This window comes from Macrobrachium nipponense, chromosome 15, assembly GCF_015104395.2.
Source record: "Macrobrachium nipponense isolate FS-2020 chromosome 15, ASM1510439v2, whole genome shotgun sequence".
Taxonomy (NCBI): Eukaryota; Metazoa; Arthropoda; class Malacostraca; order Decapoda; family Palaemonidae; genus Macrobrachium; species Macrobrachium nipponense.
This window is the reverse complement of record NC_087208.1, coordinates 35,193,878-35,213,797: the sequence shown is the minus strand read 5'-3', so window position 1 is coordinate 35,213,797 and position 19,920 is coordinate 35,193,878. Positions and strand designations below refer to the sequence as shown.

The following is a 19,920-nucleotide window of genomic DNA, read 5'->3' as shown; positions in this document are numbered from 1 at the left end:
GGAAGTCACGTAAAGCCGTTGGTCCCGTTGCTGAATATCCACTGGTTCCATGCAACGTAAAAACACCATACAAACAAAACAAAACTACCAGCGCTGCAAGCATTCCGAGTATATGTGGTGGTTCACTCCATAGTGTTGATGAGTAACAACACAACTATAGTTGTTTCCCTTTATCTCCGCCAGTTCGTGAAGCAGATGCACAGGTTGGTAATTCACCACCTCATTGTGCTGTTGGCTGGTAATAGGGATGGAGTAGTAGTCCCTATATCGTGACAGAAAGGCTCTTCAAGCTCTGGGGAACATAGGTGACTGACCTTTGATTACACAGAAAGCTCCGGGTATTCTGCTCTCCCATGCCAAACTGCTGGGCTGCTCTGGAGGATGCCTTCCAGCACCCCTGGGACAATCTGGATGTCTATGCATTTGCAACGTTCTCTGACTTACTGAATGATCAACTGAGAGTTGGTAATGCAGGTCTCAGAGTGATCCTGGTAGCCCCTCATTGACCACAAGCTTAGTGGTATCTCAGTCTGTTACCTCTTAGTTGAGGCACCCACGACCCACTCGTCTCTGTCAGCCACATGTTCTGAGGTACCAGTTAGGTATTACAAACCCTCAACCTTAACAGCTGGAGGTTATCCAGCAGTTCTTGTGGGAGAGGTGCTTTTCTAAAAGGATTCTGTAGATATCCTGTTAAGGTCCTCAAAACACTTGCCCCAGGGAAAGTAGACCATCTTCCGTGAGTAGTATCGTCTATTGCTTTGCCTTCAGCCAGAGTTGGGAATCCCTCGTTCTCATTTGTTACCAGGTTTGTGGTAAAAACTCAGAAACCATTGGCTCCTCATGAGAGTGTCAAGAACCTTGTCGGTGGCCATACAGAAGAGATGAATTGTGCCCAATGTAAGGCTTGCAGTGATGCTTAAGGCAGAATCATCACTAGACAGTGTTAGTGCCTCCCTTTTAGTACTGTTGGGCACAAGGAGGTGTCTCAGAAGCTTTCAAACGGGCATACAACTCACCTGCGGGTACTACGCAGGTACTACAGTCCAGCAAGAGCTCACGAAGTTAGGACAGACGATGAAAACTGGCCTGGTCATGGAAGTTTGATAACAAGGTATGTATAGTACAGTGTTTAATTACCAGCATGTGACCGAGGTGCTGGGCGACATACCCCATTGTTCAGTAAACAGCAACATTTTTTTTTTTCCTTGACAACAGGGATTTTTTATTTATTTATTTTTTATCTCCTTGACAACAGGGACAAATGGATAGAGGTGGGACCTAGATATAAGGCATCAAGTTCGTATATTTAGAAAAAAAATGCGCTTATGTAAAAACAAACTTGCAAATTGTTTCTACGAGCATAAAACCACAATCTTTTTAATGGAGACCGATTCCCAAGTTGGGAGGTCTCGTCTGGCTTGTCCTACCTAGAAATGTCAATCTCTAGGTCATATATGTGAACAGAGTGAGAATGATTCCTCTGACACCCGTGTATCCTGGCATATATGGTCTTGAGGATGACACGAGACCAGTGCCAGAGTATGACTCGTTTGCAACTTTTAAGAAATTTGGATAATTGTAGTTTCCCATACGAGATGAATGAATTTTAAAAAGCCCTTAACATTCTTTTACAATTCAATGAAGGTATTTATGTACAAGACTCATCATTGACGGCTGGGTGAAAAATTATGGTCTTTATAACTCATTTTCCCACAATTAATACTGGAATTTATTTTGTACACGAGAAAAAAAACTCGTTTTGGATGTTTATCACTGCTCTGTCTGCATCCTCAAAATACCTACATGAACAGAGGGTCATCCGTTCGTATTATATTTAGTAAATCTTACTCTCCACCCTCTCCTAACTATTGGTTTCCAATGCAACTGCGAGGTTTTCCTCCTGTTACACCTTTCAAACCTTTTACTCTCAATTACCCTTTCAGCGCTGAAGGACCTCATAGGTCCCAGCGCTTGGCCCTCTGCTTAAATCTTATATCCATTCTACTCCAGTCATGAACAGAAATACAATATGATTTTTATATATGTACCAGATTAAATAATTTGTGGAGCTTAGGCCTAATTTCATCGTGGAAATTGTTCCCTGAGGTTTCAGATGGGACCAGCCCGAGAAAAGCCCTCATTAGACTCAGAGGTCTGGATAAACTAATCCATTATAATAATATAATAATAATAAACTACATAGGTGAATATTAAAAGTTTGCGTGGCATATACTACATTTTCTGCAGTTGACTTTCTATCATTTCTGTTGTCGAAACATAAGCATTGATAGGCGACGAGAATCGAGATGTATTACTGCAGAATGGGAGCGAAGCATAGCCCAGTATCACAATCAGATAAGAAAATGCCATACGCTCTGCGCTCGGTAATTCCCACCGAAGGCTGCCGGTATGTACCGTCAAGTCTTATCATTTTCCGATAAACGAAGAAACTTCGTACTTGTCTTGTTACAGGGCCATACCTAGAGTTTTTTTTATGGGGGGGCGGTCGTTTTTCCCAAAACTGGGCCTTTTCTTATATAAATGTCATTGCGTATAGAGGTATATACAATATGAAGTACTTGAAAATGTTATTTTGGTTATATTAAGAAGAAAAACTGGGTATGCGGTCTATGCCCTTCTACCCGATTAGATGTTATTCAAAGTAACTAACTTTGGTTAACAGAATTTTACTTATAATGTTGAAAGTTTGCACTGAAATTCAAGAATATTTCTTCAGTTTTATTGATAGATTCATTTATTATGTTAACGATAACATGCTTATTACTTTATGTTATATACTTTGACTTGACAAAAAAAAAAAAAAAATATTGTTTATTATTTTGTAAATAGTTCAATGAAAAGGAGTCACAGAAAATATGAACTTCCAGAAATTTGGTTTGGGGGGGAGAGCGGTCGTTCGACACCGGCCACCCCCCCCCCCCCCCCTCCTGGGATATTGGCCGTAAGTACAGTTCAATGAAAAGGATAGTCAGAAAATACTGAATGTCAGAAATTTGGTTGAGGGGGTTGAGTTTCGTTCGACCAACACCGGGCCCCCTCCCCCCCGGTACGGGCCTGTAGTTATGCTACTATGAACGGCTTGAGTTAAGTTAGGGAAAGATGAGATTGCTACTACATTTTTTTTTTTTTTTCATTTTATAGGTATAACTCTCTTCGGTTGTTGATAATAATGATAATAATAACTTAGCCATTATCGTTGCAGCGAGTTATGGGGGTGTTGGTTCGGCTGATAATAGTATAACCAAAGGCAATTTAGGCAATGTGCATCCACATGCTTAATTTGTAACTATAGCAACTCACCACAACTACGTAAGCACGGTATGCAGATAAAAGGTTTCCTGTATGTAACAGGATGGTTGCTCAATAACAACAAAATAGGTCGGTAAGGTAGGTAACTATACTCTTTAAATGTATATAACCGCCAGTCAAGAAACGGATAACTTATAGGTAGTACTACAGCAGTCAGGCAATGATGGCATTCAAAGTTAATGCTCGTGTATCCCGGAATTTGTAAGATTTCAACGGAACATTCCTCATTATCCTAATTAACCTGTCTAGGCTGAGATTCAATTTTGAGAAAATTCCGAGACGAGTTATGAGCGATTGCCCATTGAATCTGATGACGTGTATAAATTCCCAGGGTGAGACAACACTTCTTCAAAGATAACGTTTAGCTATCTGTTTGTTTTCAACGAACAAGCTCTCTCTCTCTCTCTCTCTCTTTAACAACAGAGACGTGTATTTACATAAAACTTTCGTTCATCTCAGACCCGAACTTGAAAAACCAAACATCATTTTAGCACGCTGCGCAAAATAAGAAGACATGCAAATCAACATCTATAGCCAGTTAGCTCCGTTTCTTTAGTCTGTGAATTGTACATATAATATATATTGTGTATGTTATACAAACTGAAAATGGAGGTCGTATCGTTGTAACGGTCACAATGAACTAATGGGATTCAAATCTGAATCTGAACCAGGCTGGACAACTCGCGAAAAATCAATAGAAAGACGACCGAACCGAACGGAGAGAGAGAGAGAGAGAGAGAGAGAGAGAGAGATTATTGTATACTGGCTTTCGAATTGTCCCTGGTGCTGTTTGATTGGGCAAAGAAAGAGTCGGCTGCAAACGGAGCCATAGAGTCCCAGGCGTCATGGGAACTTCTTGCGGTTTCCAATTCGGATTTATCGTGATTCTTTCCCGCACTAAGTTTGTGACATTCAGAATACCTTAATTACGATAGAGCTTTGGATTATGTTGTGTCCGGTGTTGCCAGAGAGGCCTGAATGTTTGTCCGAAACACCAGTTCTCTCTACAGCCTTTATATATATATATATATATATATATATATATTATATATATATATATATATATATATATATATATATATATATACTGTATATATATGTGTGTGTGTGCGCGCAAAGAATTTATTGCGTAAAGAATGAATCGTTGAGGTCGAAGGTATCAGTGAGAACAAATCAGAAGCTGTGTGATAAGACAATGAGTGGTTAATGGAGTTCTGAATAGCTGATGTTTGGAGATTCTAGGGTTTCTACCTTGGTTGAAACATCTGCAAAGGACAGAACAATACACAAATACGCAATAAAATTGCCCCCCCCCAAAAAAAAAAAAAAAAAAAAAAACGGCATGCTCCATCACTGCAAAGTAATCAGAGGCCTGTAACGGAAAGATTGTAAAGACGAGTCACTTTTCTAAGTTGCTATACTCACTGTCAGATCGACGGGGATTCCAGTCCTTATCGTCCCAGACGTCCTTCCGAACTGTTCAGTCTATCAAGAAGGAATGGTCGATCTTGATCCAGTGCGACAGGCCGCACTTGGCGATTTGGTAATAAACATTGTCCAGAAAACCGACTCGCACCGGACCGGAAGCTTCTGGCTTCTTCTTCCAAGAACTTTCGATCATGTCATGAAGGACATTTCCATTGTTGGACAAGTGCCACTAGCGACACATTTAATCAAATGTGATCCTCAAATAAGCTTGTTAATCCTTGTATCCAAAGGCGGCTGTGAGCCAAGAATGTTGAATGAACAGACGTGATCCCAGTCATATCCCTCTTGTCTGCTGAACCGCTGAACCATGCAAGGGATCGTTTCCTTTGTCATAATAAATTATATTGGGTGACCTGCAGACGTCCCCCTCAGTCACCCATTTCGAATCTGGGGCCCCCTGCACCACTAACCCCCCTACAAAAAAAAAAAAAAAAAAAAAAAAAACTTACTTCCGGTACGTACTAATGCCCCCTTTACGGAAATTTCCAATCGTAATGAATTGCAATGTGCTCAAAGATATGAGTTAAGACATTTGTTTCTCGACACCTCTATGGCTTTGAGAAACATCTTTACCAAATAAAAAATGAAAAAAAAAACGAACCATTTAGCTATACGCGTATGATACCATCAGTAACCTCTCTTGCAATCGTCCACGTATGGCAAAGTCCAACTACTACGTGTTGCCGTTGGTGATACAGTAGTTAGCGGTAGTCAATAAGTAATCCTTGTATGTACCAGGATTGATAGCAACTTAATCCTTGTAATGTACCAGGATTGATTGTCTCTTAATCCTTGTATGTACCAGCATTCATTGTCTCTTAATCCTTGTATGTACCAGGATTGATGGTCTCTTAATCCTTGTATGTACCAGGATTGATGGTCTCTTAATCCTTGTATATAACAGGATTGATAGTCTCATAATCCTCGTGTGTACCATGATTGATAATCTCTTAATACTTGTATGTACCATGATTGATTGTCTCTTAATCCTTGTATGTACCAGGATTGATAATCTCTTAATCCTTGTAATGTACCAGGATTGATGGTCTCTTAATCCTTGTATGTACCAGGATTGATTGTCTCTTAATCCTTGTATGTACCAGGATTGATGGTCTCTTAATCCTTGTATGCACCAGGATTGTTAGTCTCATAATCCTTGTATGTACCATGATTGATAGTCTCTTAATCCTTGTATGTACCAGGATTGATAATCTCTTAATCCTTGTATGTACCAGGATTGATTGTCTCTTAATCCTTGTATGTACCAGGATTGATGGTCTCTTAATCCTTGTATGTACCAGGATTGTTAGTCTCATAATCCTTGTATGTACCATGATTGATAGTCTCTTAATCCTTGTATGTACCAGGATTGATAATCTCTTAATCCTTGTATGTACCAGGATTGATAATCTCTTAATCCTTGTATGTACCAGGATTGATAATCTCTTAATCCTTGTATGTACCAGGATTGATAATCCCTTAATCCTTGTAAATATACCAGGATTGATTGTCTCTTAATCCTTGTGTGTACCAGGATTCATGGTCTCTTAATCCTTGTATGTACCAGGATTGATAGTCTCTTAATCCTTGTATGTACCAGGATTGATTGTCTCTTAATCCTTGTGTGTACCAGGATTGATTGTCTCTTAATCCTTGTGTGTACCAGGATTGATTGTCTCTTAATCCTTGTGTGTACCAGTATTGTTGGCCTCTTAATCCTTGTTTTACCAGGATTGGATTGTCCTCCTTAATCTCTTAATCCTTGTGGATGTACCAGGTTATGATTATTGTCTCTTAATCCTTGTGATGTACCAGATTGGATTGTCCTCCGGTAATCTTATCCTGTATGTACCAGGATTGATAAGGTCTCTTAATCCTTGTATGTACCAGGATTGATAAGGTCCTTATCATAATCCGGTTGTATGTACCATGGATTGATCCTCTAATCCTTGTATGTACCAGGATTGATTGCTCTTAATCCTTGTGTGTACCATTGGATTGATAATCCTTAATCTTGTATGTCCCAGGAATTAATATCTCTTAATCCTTGTATGTAACCAGGATGATAATCCCCTTAATCCTTGTAAATAACCAGGATTGATTGTCTCTTAATCCTTGTGGTTGTAACCAAGGATCCATGTCTCTAATCCTTGTATGTACCTTGAATGATAGTCTCTTAATCCTTGATGTTACCGCCAGGATTGATAGTCTCTTAATCCTTGTATGTACCAGGATTGATTATCTCTTAATCCTTGTATGTACCAGGATTGATTGTCTCTTAATCCTTGTGTGTACCAGGATTGATAATCTCTTAATCCTTGTATGTACCAGGATTGATAGAGCTTCTTAATCCTTCTATGTACTGGATTACTTATTGACTACCGCTAACTACTGTATTACCAATGACAACACGCAGTAGTTATATACAAGGATTAATAGACTGTCAATCTTGGTACATATAAGGATTAATAGACTCTGTCAATCCTGTACATACAAGGATTATTAATAGACTCTGTCAATCCTGGTACATATAAGGATTAATAGACTCTGTCAATCCTGGTACATACAAGGATTTATAGACTATCAATCCTGGTACATATAAGGATTAATAGACTCTATCAATTCTGGTACATACAAGGATTATTAATAGACTGTGTCAATCCTGGTACATACAGGGATTAATACACTATCAATCCTGGTACATATAAGGATTAATAGACTCTATCAATCCTGTACATACAAGGATTATTGATAGACTATCAATCCTGGTACATATAAGGATTAATAGACTCTGTCAATCCTGGAACATACAAAGATTAATAATAATAATATCCTTTATTTCAGCTCAGGGCCATATACATGGAATATACAAAATACAGACAGTAACATACACAATCTAGATACATGAGACAACATGATAAAAAAAAGTATAATCGGCACTTATCCACAGAACAGCTGAGGTAGCATAAAAGATAGTAAACATAATACTGGTAATAACAGTAATAATATTGATGAGAAAAAATAAATGCATCGAGAGTTATAACAGTTAGTGCACAGATTATATAACTTAAATTTCAACTAAAGACCTTAGGTGGTAGTCAGGTCCAGAGGGCTAAATAAAGAAAATTGAATGTAAAAAACTTTAACTTGATAGTAATCACAGTAATAATGAAAAATTAAAATATCAGCAATAAATATAATAATGACAAAATCTGCAGATGACATCTTGCCAATACAGAGATTAAGTCCTTTAGGGGACAAAGGCCTCATTTTCCGATCTTTCCCACAATTTAGATCTTCTTGCTTCAATCCTTAGGATGCTTTGTATGAGCGAGTTGCTGCTGTTTCTCACTCGGATTACCAGACTGGTACATACAAGGATTAAGAAACTATCAATCCTGGTATACATGTAAGGATTAATATGCTCTATCAGTCCTGATACATACAAGGACTAAGAGATTATCAATCCTAGTACATATAAGGATCAAGAGACTCTATCAGTCCTGTTACATATAAGGATTATTAGGCTCTATCAATCCTGATACATATAAGGATTAAGAGACTATCAATCCTGATACATACAAGGACTAAGAGACTATCAATCCTGGTACATATAAGGACTAAGAGACTATCAATCCTGGTACATATAAGGATTATTAGGCTCTATCAATCCTGGTACATATAAGGACTAAGAGACTATCAATCTTGGTACATATAAGGATTATTAGGCTCTATTAATCCTGGTACATACAAAGATTAATAGACTCTATCAGTACTGGTACATACAAGGTTTAATTGACTACTAACTAATCCTGATGCATACAAGGATTGGTAGACTATTAATCTTGGTACATACAAGGGTTAATAGACTACCAATTCTGGTGCATTCAAATATTAATAGACTGTAGTATCAATCCTGGTACAGTTAAGGCTTAATAGTCGTCATTAATCCTGGCACTACTGGCAAGGAAAGAAGCCTTTTCATCTCTAGGTTCCACGCCCAACGTCTAAGAACCACGATCTGGAAGTTCCTGGTTCCTAAGCGCTCACTCCACAAACACAGTTGCGAGCACACTATGCTGTTTACGAGGTGCAAAGCTTTATTCCCTTAATTGTTTATAGACTTTACTCATTATTTAGTTTAGCTTTATGTTACTTCAAAATGTTTATTTTAATTCATGCCTATTATCCCTTTCTTGCAACCAAATTAACCCCGAAAAATTACAATATTTCTACTTTACTTTTACCCCCAACTCCTTTTCATTTCTTCTTCTTTATAACTGAGGCAGAGCCGTGGAATAGACCAAGGTCTAAAGAATACACTTCTTCTTTCTTTCCTTTAGGAAAGCTAGACGCAAATGTCAACATTAAGCTTTTGGAAGCTGGATAAATGCGTATTTTTGATATGATATTATATCAGCGATTTCTGTGAACATGTAGCCTACAGTTATGATATATGAATACCTAATATGCCATTATATGAATTGCTTGCATGTTGAAGTATTGCCAAGAAGAGAATGATGACATAGGCATCACTAACATTTATTTGTAGCGGAACCCTTGCTGGCACCCCGCCCCCTTCTTAGCCTTTTACTTTACCTCTAGTCGTTCCGCGCCCTTCCTTCGGTCTTGCAGTCCTATACTATTACTGCAACTCCCTCTTTTCGCCGTCTGAAAGCACCGATTGGCTGGCTGAAAGTGCCCTAGCACCTAGCTTTATATAAGCCAGGGGCGTAACACACGTCCCCCCGCCCTCCAAAGTTTGAGTTAGGGGGAACACAGTATATTCTGCCCCAACCCCCCAAAAAAAATCAATATCATGGTTAAATATCACACTCGCACGAAGACAAAATAAGAAAAATTCATAGCTCAATCAAATCAGGCTCGGCAAAATGTATTTTTTATGTTAGAAAGGAAGACAAAAGTCTCGGCTGCCTGCATATAGCTATTGCCTCCCCCTGCTGAACAGTTATATACTTTTAATTTCTATGAATGTTTATAGTGCTCTGTATGAGTAATCACCAAGCTACGTATGCAGGAGCTATATGCATCTCAATATAAGGTAAATATAGTACCTTTGTATATCCTGTAGGCTGTAGCCTATATGTATTAGTATCTGTAATTACTTTATTATTGTCATTATCAGGGAAAAACTCTCTATCGCGAGAGTATATATAATGTTCTAAAGGGTCCACAATAATACAAAGTGTTAAGAGTCCGTGTATAATTTTTAAGACTTTACAGAAAGCTTTCGAACCCTTCCCTGGGTTCATCTTCAGGGAAGGGTTCGAAAGCTTTCTGTAAAGTCTTAAAAATTATACACGGACTCTTAACACTTTGTATGATTGTGGACCCTTTAGAACATTATCGTTATTATTAGCATTACTGTATATCTGGGAAGGGGCGAAATCCTGCCTCCCTTGTGTCATATTGTTTTGGACAGATCACGCAGAAAAGTTTCAAGGGATTCAGGTTGCTTCGTTTCATCTATAAGAAAATTGTGCTCGTGATTTTACATATGTAGTATATATATTTATATTGAAAACCAATAACGCACAGCTATTGACAGATTCTATATGTGCTAGGGTAAGCGTGTCCACCAAATATCAATATCATGGCAGCCATACATATGACACATAATTGTTTTCGGATGCTTAGTGTTAAACCACCCATATCATTTAGTTTTACCTGCCCGTGTAGGCCTTACAGTGCCCCTAAATAGCGCTCAAATTAAAAAAAAGAAGAAAAAAATGGGGGTGGGGGGTGGCTCACAGCACCCCCCAACACCCCCAAGCTGAGAGCGAGCCTGCCATCCCATTGTCCCCACCCCCTCCCCCAACTTTTTGGAACTAGTTACGCCCCTGTTTATAGACAAAATTTCATGAATCATAGATCACACAGAATCAAGGACACGCACCAAAACAGGAAGGAATTGAGAGTGCACACACGGGGCTATTAATATCATACATACAATGCACTTGGAGTCGAGTTCTACATTTTTAATTTGTCGATACGTTGTATAGCATAAATGCCCCTTGATTGCTTTCGTTTTACTGTCTTCATTATGTCTTCATTCTCTCGTTCGTCTCTCCGACTGAAAGAATAGACATATAATTTATTTTCATCTTTTTCATAGTGATGTGTGGCTTCTTTTGTTCTTTTCTCGTATAACCTGGTGCTGCTTGATGATTTCCATTCATTAAAATCTTGTATTGCTCTTCCAATCATAAAAGTGTTCGTTTAGCAAGTAATTTGCGAGTATAAAATATGAATAATCGTACATTTCCCGTCGCCAAAACCGGTACGATAAAATTTAAGCTTAAATGGAAAACGAACGATCTTCACATCAAAGGCCTATATTCTCTAGAGAGTCTAGACCTTGCTTCATATCAATCCTTACAACTGATGTACACAATTAACGTCCCGTTTAAGTGAGGTAAATAATTATCTGCAGATAGAATCAATTTGATCGAGGAACTGACGTGCCAGGCTTTTCCTTTCGTTTAAATTCGTTCAACAAAGCATCCTGTCTTCAGGCTGACTACAGCAAAGAATAAAATGGATTCTTAATAGCATAGCTTACTGAATTTAATGCCCTCCACACGTGGCTTGAGACCGGTTGAGCCGCCTATACCTGAGTAGATTACCAAGGGCTCCTGCAGTTCTAAATGGTTCTTTCTTGGTTATATTGTCAGGTCTAAAACATGAGGGCCTCCGGCGTAAAACAAGGGAAAATGGCTTCTTCGTTCATATGCTTTAATATTATCCTCAGCCTAAGAAAGCAATGTAGTTGTATTTTATCCGATGAAAAACTATATTTACCTCTCTGGCAGGGTTTTTCTAGCTGTATACAGAAACAGAAAATCCGGGGAAAATAATCTGGACCGAACAGGCCTGCGCATGCTCAAGGCTGTACACCGAAAATGATGGTGCTTGTTTCAAAATTGTTCGTATGTTACATGAAAATAATTAAGAAGATGGCTGGAAAAAAAACTGTATAGGAAATATTTACATCATTAAGAAAAGATCAGCGTGCAACTGTAAAAGGTTACGACGAATCATTCGGAGACGAGGTCTCGAGAGATCTCACTTCTTCCACGTGGCTCTGTTTAATCCAGTGAGTCTCAAACTGGGTGCCGTCAGCAATTTCCAGAATCTTATGAAACAATGCAAAAGTATCGCCGTATAACATTAGTTTCCAGTAGTCTACAAATCCGGTTGGGCTTACCATGTTTTGTAATTATCTACCTCCCTCCCTATCTCTCCAAACCCCTTCTCTTTCTCTCTCTCTTTTTTTTTTTTTTTTTTTTTATTTTCCTTTAAATCTTGGAGGGAATTTTAGTCGTAGATGCAAGGGGGGCCGATGTGTGCGTGGCAGGAAGGACCAACCCTTAGAAGGGGCGTGGTTTAATCCATACATATATCTATGGTTTAATCTCGCCAAATCGCGACACTGGGCAAGACTCTTCATTTTTTTTTTTTTTTTTTTTTGCATAACCGTCACATCCTTCAGCAGATCAGGTCAATTTCGAAGGGTTAAAGGGTCCTGGTGTTGGGACGTGCCAGGGAAACTTAGCTTTTCTTATTTAGTCCGTGTTGGCTTTCCTAGGAGTAGTCTCAGCTCTTTAGTCTTAATCGTTTATAATCCGATGTTAGTGCTTGTTTGCGTGGTGAAGCGCATTGGAGAGTATAATAAAGACACGATTGCAACTACATTTATTTCCTTTTCAAGACATCATCATATTTCGCTTAATTAAGAATCCTGTGCCATACAAAGATTATTTAGAGACTCGTACTAAGGGTGGAACTATAGTGTGTGTAGCAGTGATGATATGTCTGTTTAAGGAAAGCAGCATGAAGGAATCCTAACGGGATTATTGCCTGACTTGAAAGGTTCGGATATAAACAAGCAATTTTGCGACCAGATTATTATATTCCCTTCAGAGGGAGGAAAAGATTAAACTTCATGGGACTCCGTTCTCAGCCTTTTATTTTTTACTTCCGGCTAATCCTTGGGCGAATAAACAATTGGGTGTTTTCCCGCGTAAACTTTGTTCTGTTAATTATATTAACATTTATTTAAAAAATAAGTCTGAAAGATCATTAACACAAACTCAGTTAAAGAAAATTATTACAACTTATTGAAAATATGAATAAAACTAAGAGGAAAAAATATAGGAAGTCCAAAATATGCTCGTATAAAAATTGTAGAGGTCAACAGAAGATAGTTGCATTATCTATTGTTATTGGTGCCGTGGCCCGTGTATAAATTTCAACAGAAATTGCACGTGCTGAAGTGCGCATGTGCTATGTGGGGATTTATTGCACCACTTTAGTTTAAGGGTTCTAGGCCAGGTGCTATGGCCGATAAATTTAGCCTTAGGGGCACAGTTACCAGCCCTTACTCAAGTACAGCTGAATGATGATAAAAATGCGAAGTTTAAACACTTGTTATTACAAAAATAAACTTTAAACACACTTAACATAAATCAGACATCAGCAGGACACGAACAAGATTCCTTTTCAGGGATCTTGGGATCGTACCTAGTGTTCCTATGATTATGGGTACAATTTCCATTGGCATATCCCATATCCTTCTTATTTCTATTTTCAGGTCTTGATACTTATCCATTTTTTCCCTTTCTTTCTCTTCAACTCTGGTGTCCCATGGTATTGCCACATCAATGAGTGATACTTTCTTCTTGATTTTGTCAATCAACGTCACGTCTGTTCTATTTGCACGTATCACCATATCTGTTCTGATACCATAGTCCTAGAGGATCTTTCCCTGATCGTTTTCTATCACTCCTTCAGGTTGGTGCTCGTACCACTTAATACTGCAAGGTAGCTGGTGTTTCTTGCACAGGCTCCAGTGGAGGGCTTTTGCCACAGAATCATGCCTCTTTTTGTACTGGTTCCATGCAAGTGCCGGACATTCGCTTGCTATGTGGTTTATGGTTTCATTTTTCATATTGCGCTTCCTACATATGGGAGAGATGTTATTTCCATCTATCGTTCTTTGGATATATCTGGTTCTTAGGGCCTAATCTTGTGCCGCTGTTATCATTCCTTCAGTTTCCTTCTTGAGCTCTCCCCTCTGTAACCATTGCCATGTGTCATCACTGGCCAGTTCTTTAGTCTGTCTCATGTATTTTCCGTGCATTATTTTGTTGTGCCATTCCTCTGTTCTGTTTGTCATTCTCCTGTCTGTATATTTGTGGGTCTTCGTCTTTTATCAGTCCTTCTTCCCATGCAATCTTTAGCCACTCGTCTTCACTGGTTTTCAGAAGTTGCCCCAGTGCTCTGTTCTCGATGTTGACGCAGTCCTCTATGCTTAGCAGTCCTCTCCCTCCTTCCTTTCGTGTTATGTATAGTCTGTCCGTATCATAGATATAAAAGCCTAGATGCCGCATCGGCCGGCCGGACATACGTCAACAAGTCCGCCATCTTGGCGCGGTAATTCAAACAATGTAGCAGGCTGCAGTATATGACGTTTTTCCGCCACTATTCGCTTAATATTGTACGGATTTTCTTGTCTGATGGCTCGTTACAAAGCTTACATAATTCCCTACAAGGATCTAATAAAATAAAGTTGTTCCTTATTGTTTGAAAGTTAACTTGCAGTGACTTTGTTTTAGCAGGTAGGGGGAAGGAGGGGGCTAGTTGTACAAAAGTAATATTTACCCATAACTATTGCTGTAAACAATAATTTTGAAATGCTGTGATAAGACAGATGACTAAAGTAGGCCTACAGCTATGGATCTGTGCTACTTAAGTAAAAAAATCTTTGTCTCTCGAATGTGCTCTGTTAAAAAAAATCCCCCAATATAATTTTTGGCACAGGCCTACAAGTTTAAGTCATAAAACTGTAGGGTTGAGCCTAAAAATAAACTACAGTAGGCTCTAGAATAACTAGGATTTCTGTGTTATCTAGCCTTTGCATCTCTGCCTGCTCCTTTGAGCCTGGTGGGTGGGGTGGGGTTCTTCCAATTTTTTGGAACGGGATGCTCCTCAGTGAATTCTGACCTCTAGACCTGGCTTTGGAAAATTTAGCGGGTATCAAGAGACCTCGTCTAGTGGCAAAAGTGACCTATCTCTAGACCTAATTTTATATGGTGAAATAATTATATATAACTTAAATTTTTCACAAAACTACCTTTAATTTGCTCAGACTAGGATATAATTATGGCAAGCATTAACAGTTGCAATATAGCTCATCTCTAGACCTGTGTTGTCAAGGACCCAGATTATTATTACCTTATTTGGGATAAGGGCCTGGGCCATCTCTATACTTCTATAGACCAAAATTGCCAAAATGAGCCAATCCTGACGAGCAACCCTGTATACCCGGTCATAGTAACCGCCCCACCCCCCCCCCCCCCCCCAAGCCAGCCTTTCAGCCTAGGCCACAATCATAAGGCCAGTCTAATTTTTTTTCAGCTAACTTTTTTCATTGGTTTGGTCACACATGTATAAATTTAAAGCTGTGGGTGGCCTTATGGGTCATTAAGCCTATACTTTGAAGTAACAACTCTCAAAATGTATTGCACAATGATTTATTTTCATGATATTTGTTCTTACATTGAATGTATATATAACATTTATTGTACATCTGTGGATTTATTTATAAATATTCCCAGCAGTTTAAACAAGTTTTTTTTTCATTGCTGTTTCCAACAGTTTAATGATACTACATTGTAATGATAATCTATATGCATTGATATGAAATCAGCAGGCTATATCAAAACATCAACAAAAACTCATTATGTGCCTTGCTTGGCCATTTGGTTCTTATTACAAGGACCAGATTAACACTTTAATATTACATAGCTATAATGCAGTGAAAGAAATCTAGAAACATCAAATTAGTGTCCAACATTTTACCCTATTGACCTAATGGCCCTTAAACAATATTGTTTTAACCATTTTTTTTCGTAGGCTGTCTTATCACAGCATTTCAAATTATTGTTTACAGCAATAGTTATGGGTAAATATTAACATTTGTGTACAACTAGCCCCCTTCCCCCTACCTGCTAAAACAAAGTCATTGTAAGTTAACTTTCAAACAATAAGGAACAACTTTATTTTATTAGATCGTTGTAGGGAATTATATAAGCTTTGTAACGAGCCATCAGACAAGAAAATCCGTGCAATAGTGGCGAAAAAACGTCATATACTGCAGCCTGCTGCATTGTTTGAATTACCGCCCCAAGATGGCGGGCCTGATGACGTGCGCCAGCCTATTCAGCTAGCGGCCGATGCGGCATCTAGGCTTTTACATCTGTGGTCCGTATTTGCTCTTGGGTGTAGTGCTTTGTGTATTGTCATATGTTTCCTAGTTTTCTGGTCTATGTTGCGGAGTTCTGCCTTTGTCCATTCTACTATTCCTGCACTGTATCTGATTACTGGCACTGCCCATGTGTTTATGGCTTTTATAATATTTCCGGCGTTGAGTTTTGACTTGAGTATCGCCTTGAGTCTCTGCATATATTCTTTCCTGATCGTGTCCTTCATCTCTTGGTGTTTTATATCCTCTCCTTCCATTATTCCCAGGTATTTGTAATCCCTCTCATCTATGTGTTTGATGTTGTTCCCAACTGGTAGCTTTATCCCTTCAGTCCTTGTTACTTTGCCATTTTGTATGTTGACTAAGGCACATTTTTCTATTCCAAACTCCATCCTGATGTCCCCAGATACAATCGTTACAGTCTGGATTAGGGTATCTATTTCCTTGATGCTCTTACCATACAGCTTGATGTCGTCCATGAACATCAGATGCTCGATTCTGTTGCCTCTTTTCTTGAGTTGGTACCCAGCATCCATCATCTGCAGTACTTTTGTCATGGGAATCATGACTACTACGAAGAGTAGTGGGGACAATGAGTCGCCCTAGAAGATCCCTCTCCTGATATTAACCTCTGCTAGTCTTATTCCAGAGCTTGTAAGTATTGTATTCCAGTTGCGCGTTGTATTTTTGAGGAAGCTGATGGTGTTTTCCTCTGTCCCATATATTTTCAGGCATTCTATAGCCATGTGTGTGGTATCATGTCGAAAGCTTTCTTAGTCTATCCATGCCATGCTTAGGTTGGTTTTCCTTCTCTTACTGTTCTTCATTACCATTTTGTCTATCAGGAGCTGGTCTTTTGTGCCCCTTCACTTCCTTCTGCAACCTTTCTGTGGTGGGGATGGTGTGTATTATATTATTATTTTTTTTTTTTTTTTTTTTTTTTGCTCTATCACAGTCCTCTAATTCGACTGGGTGGTATTTATAGTGTGGGGGTTTCGGGTTGCACCCTTCCTCCTTAGGAGTCCAAACGACTGAATTAATTTAGTTTGTAATATCTTCATATGGCGTTTATTTTTAATTATTATTATTATTATTATTATTATTATTATTATTATTATTATTATTATTATTATTATTATTATTATTATTATTATTATCATATCAAAAAGGAATAAAAATTTTGTCTTGTTTTGATTCTGTTGTGTGGCCTTTGCAGCTGAATACATGGGAAAAGCACCATATTTACCGTCTTGTGAAATGGTACTACATTTCGTGTATTTTTTTTGGTCCTGGTTTTTAGATTACATGGCCTTTTGAATCTTGCTTGAGTAAGCTATTAGCATTTTGGCTGAAGCCATACATATGTTCGGTCATTATTAATATAAAAAAAAATATCGTGTTTAAATTAATTGCGTGTAAACCAAAGATGGCGCCTTCTTGTTTGGAATGAAATTAGCGCCATTGTAGGTAACCTACTCCTATGCCTATTGTTTACCCAACTTATTCCGACCAAATAGATATTCCCTGTTTTATTTTACTTCGATATAGATTAAAATTCACATGATTCAAGGAGCCTTGCTGCATGGTGATAAATTTAAGACCTATACTCTGTTTTTTTCCATCTGTCCATCTGCCTGTGGTGGTCGCGCATGGTAACACTGCGTCCCGGGCTTTAAATAGTTACGCTTTGTGTAAGTTCTAGGTAAATAAAAGGATATCTGGGTGTACATTTGCAACTGAAAAGTGTTTTAATAATTTACTGTATGCGAATTACACCGTTAATATTTGAAATAGGATATTATTTAAAGCCCGGGACGCAGTGTTACCATGCGCAAACACCACAGGTGGATGGACAGATGGAAAACAACAGAGTTTAGGTTGGAAAAGGATGAGATATAGCAGTCTTCAGCTCCTTGTTCCTATGGTGATAAGAGTAGAGGCGTAGAAAATAAAAAATAAGCGGGAAGATAGTTAAATGAAGATATAACAAACTAAATTAATACAGTCGTTTGGAAAACGGAAAGATAAAACAATGGAAGGATAAAACAATGGAAAGGCAATATATATATATATATATATATATATATATATATATATATATATATATATATCCGTGCTACCCCTATTTGTCACTCGTTGATTTCGGAAAGTGCTTGCTTGAGAGCTAATTGCATTGTCTTCTATCTTTATTAGGTTGATTTTCACCTCTGTCTTATCGGTAGTACTATGCCATAAACCTTTGCTATAGCGCGTTTACTTTTCTAAGATCGCTCGGGTGGGACCAGGCAGAAAATGTAGATTTATCACAATATCTACGGATATGTAAGTCCCATTAAATGCTTCCCGCAGATATAATCCTTCTTAGGAGGATTCGCTTTAGACCTTGGGAGTTGAGGGAACGGATTTGCTTCTTCTCTATTAACTTTTTTTTTTTTTATTCCCGATTCTATTTAGCTAATCCTTCTTTCTCTTTCTATAATTATAGATGCGCTGAAGGGCCTGTTGGCTCCTGTGTTTGGACTTGAAACATAAATTCAAAGGGCAATCGATCTATTATGCCTTCCGAAAAGACAACCACCCATTCCTTCTTTGCATAACATTTTTATCAAAATCATCCAAGTCAGTCACAAGACTCACTTTCTCTTTTCTTTTTTAAAACACTGGAGATTCCACTATATTCCCGCCTCTCTTGCTTCTTAAGTCTACGAATGGTCATTTCTGACACTTTTGTTGCTTCAGATGTTCTCTGGATAGCCTTCGAAACATCGGTTACAGGACCGTCCTGATGGTTTTATTAAATGAAGTATTTCAGGAAATTATAGACTATTTCCTTGGCTTCAGGTGGTTGGCGAAGACGTTTACGGGAGTCACTTGGGCTGGGCTGTCCATACTTATCACAGTGGGTGATCGAGGGCGAGTATCCTCTAATGATATTAACCATGACCTTTTAAATCCTCTTAAAAATCATAGGTCCCCTAAACTCAGATCTGGCATCGACGGGGAAAAAATTGTCATATCTTTATTTTAATGAAGAATATACGAAAATAATAAGATATATTCAAAATATCTGAGGCACACATTTCAAGAAATGAAAACTATTTCAATAGACTCCATGAAGCTAATATGATTTACCATAGCATGAAAATTGGCACCGTATGATATTTGTACAAGCCACACCACAGCGATCTTAGAAAAGTAAACGCACTTAAAGGTATCCTCTTCGGTGAATAATTCATGAAGTTGTATGTTGTTTTTCACATTCTTTCCTAACATTTCCATGGTAATTGACAACGTCAAATGTTAACATTATAGTTCACTGACTGCTTGAAAATCTGTTTTGGTACAATTCCTGCCCCCTTAAGATATCTGCCGTGGTGTTTGATTAGCAGGTCAAAGGGGATCTGCTTATATGAACCAACCTTCCAGTCATTTCTACTGTCAAACCCAATCGAAGCCTCTTCCCCGTGCTTTTGGGACCAAGGCCACCTATAGTTGGCCGTGTTGTGACTCGACAATCCTCTGTCTTGTCACGTAAAGTTATTTATTATTTGATAAACCATAGCCTGTCTATACATTAAGAAAGTCCCAGAGAGAGGGAGTGGTTAAGCTCAAGATGGACTTTCCACTTGGTTTCAAGATGCTAGAATATTTTCCATGTTTTATTTAGTCGAAAATTACACCTTAATGAGCTGAGAATGAGCAATGTTATATGAGATCATTGTAATAGTCACAGGTCTGCCTCCCTCCTTCCGGTAAGCAGTAGGCCTATGAATAAAGAAAACAATGGACATGGTTGTGTTGAAGCTTGCTCC

The 19,920-nt window shown here is 38.4% G+C and overlaps 1 protein-coding gene across 3 annotated transcripts in view; it reads right to left on the bottom strand.

The window, feature by feature from the left end:
- LOC135227088 (carboxylic ester hydrolase-like) overlaps nucleotides 1-4,914 on the bottom strand; it is a 51,200-nt gene extending 46,286 nt beyond the window's left edge. Inside the window, exon 1 of one of the 3 annotated variants that reach the window (XM_064266937.1) lies at nucleotides 4,759-4,914. The gene's annotated coding sequence lies outside the window, so the exon portion shown is untranslated. The remainder of the gene's footprint in view (nucleotides 1-4,758) is intronic. The other 2 variants (XM_064266935.1, XM_064266936.1) reach the window with 2 other exon arrangements.
- Nucleotides 4,915-19,920: the final 15,006 nt, after the last annotated feature.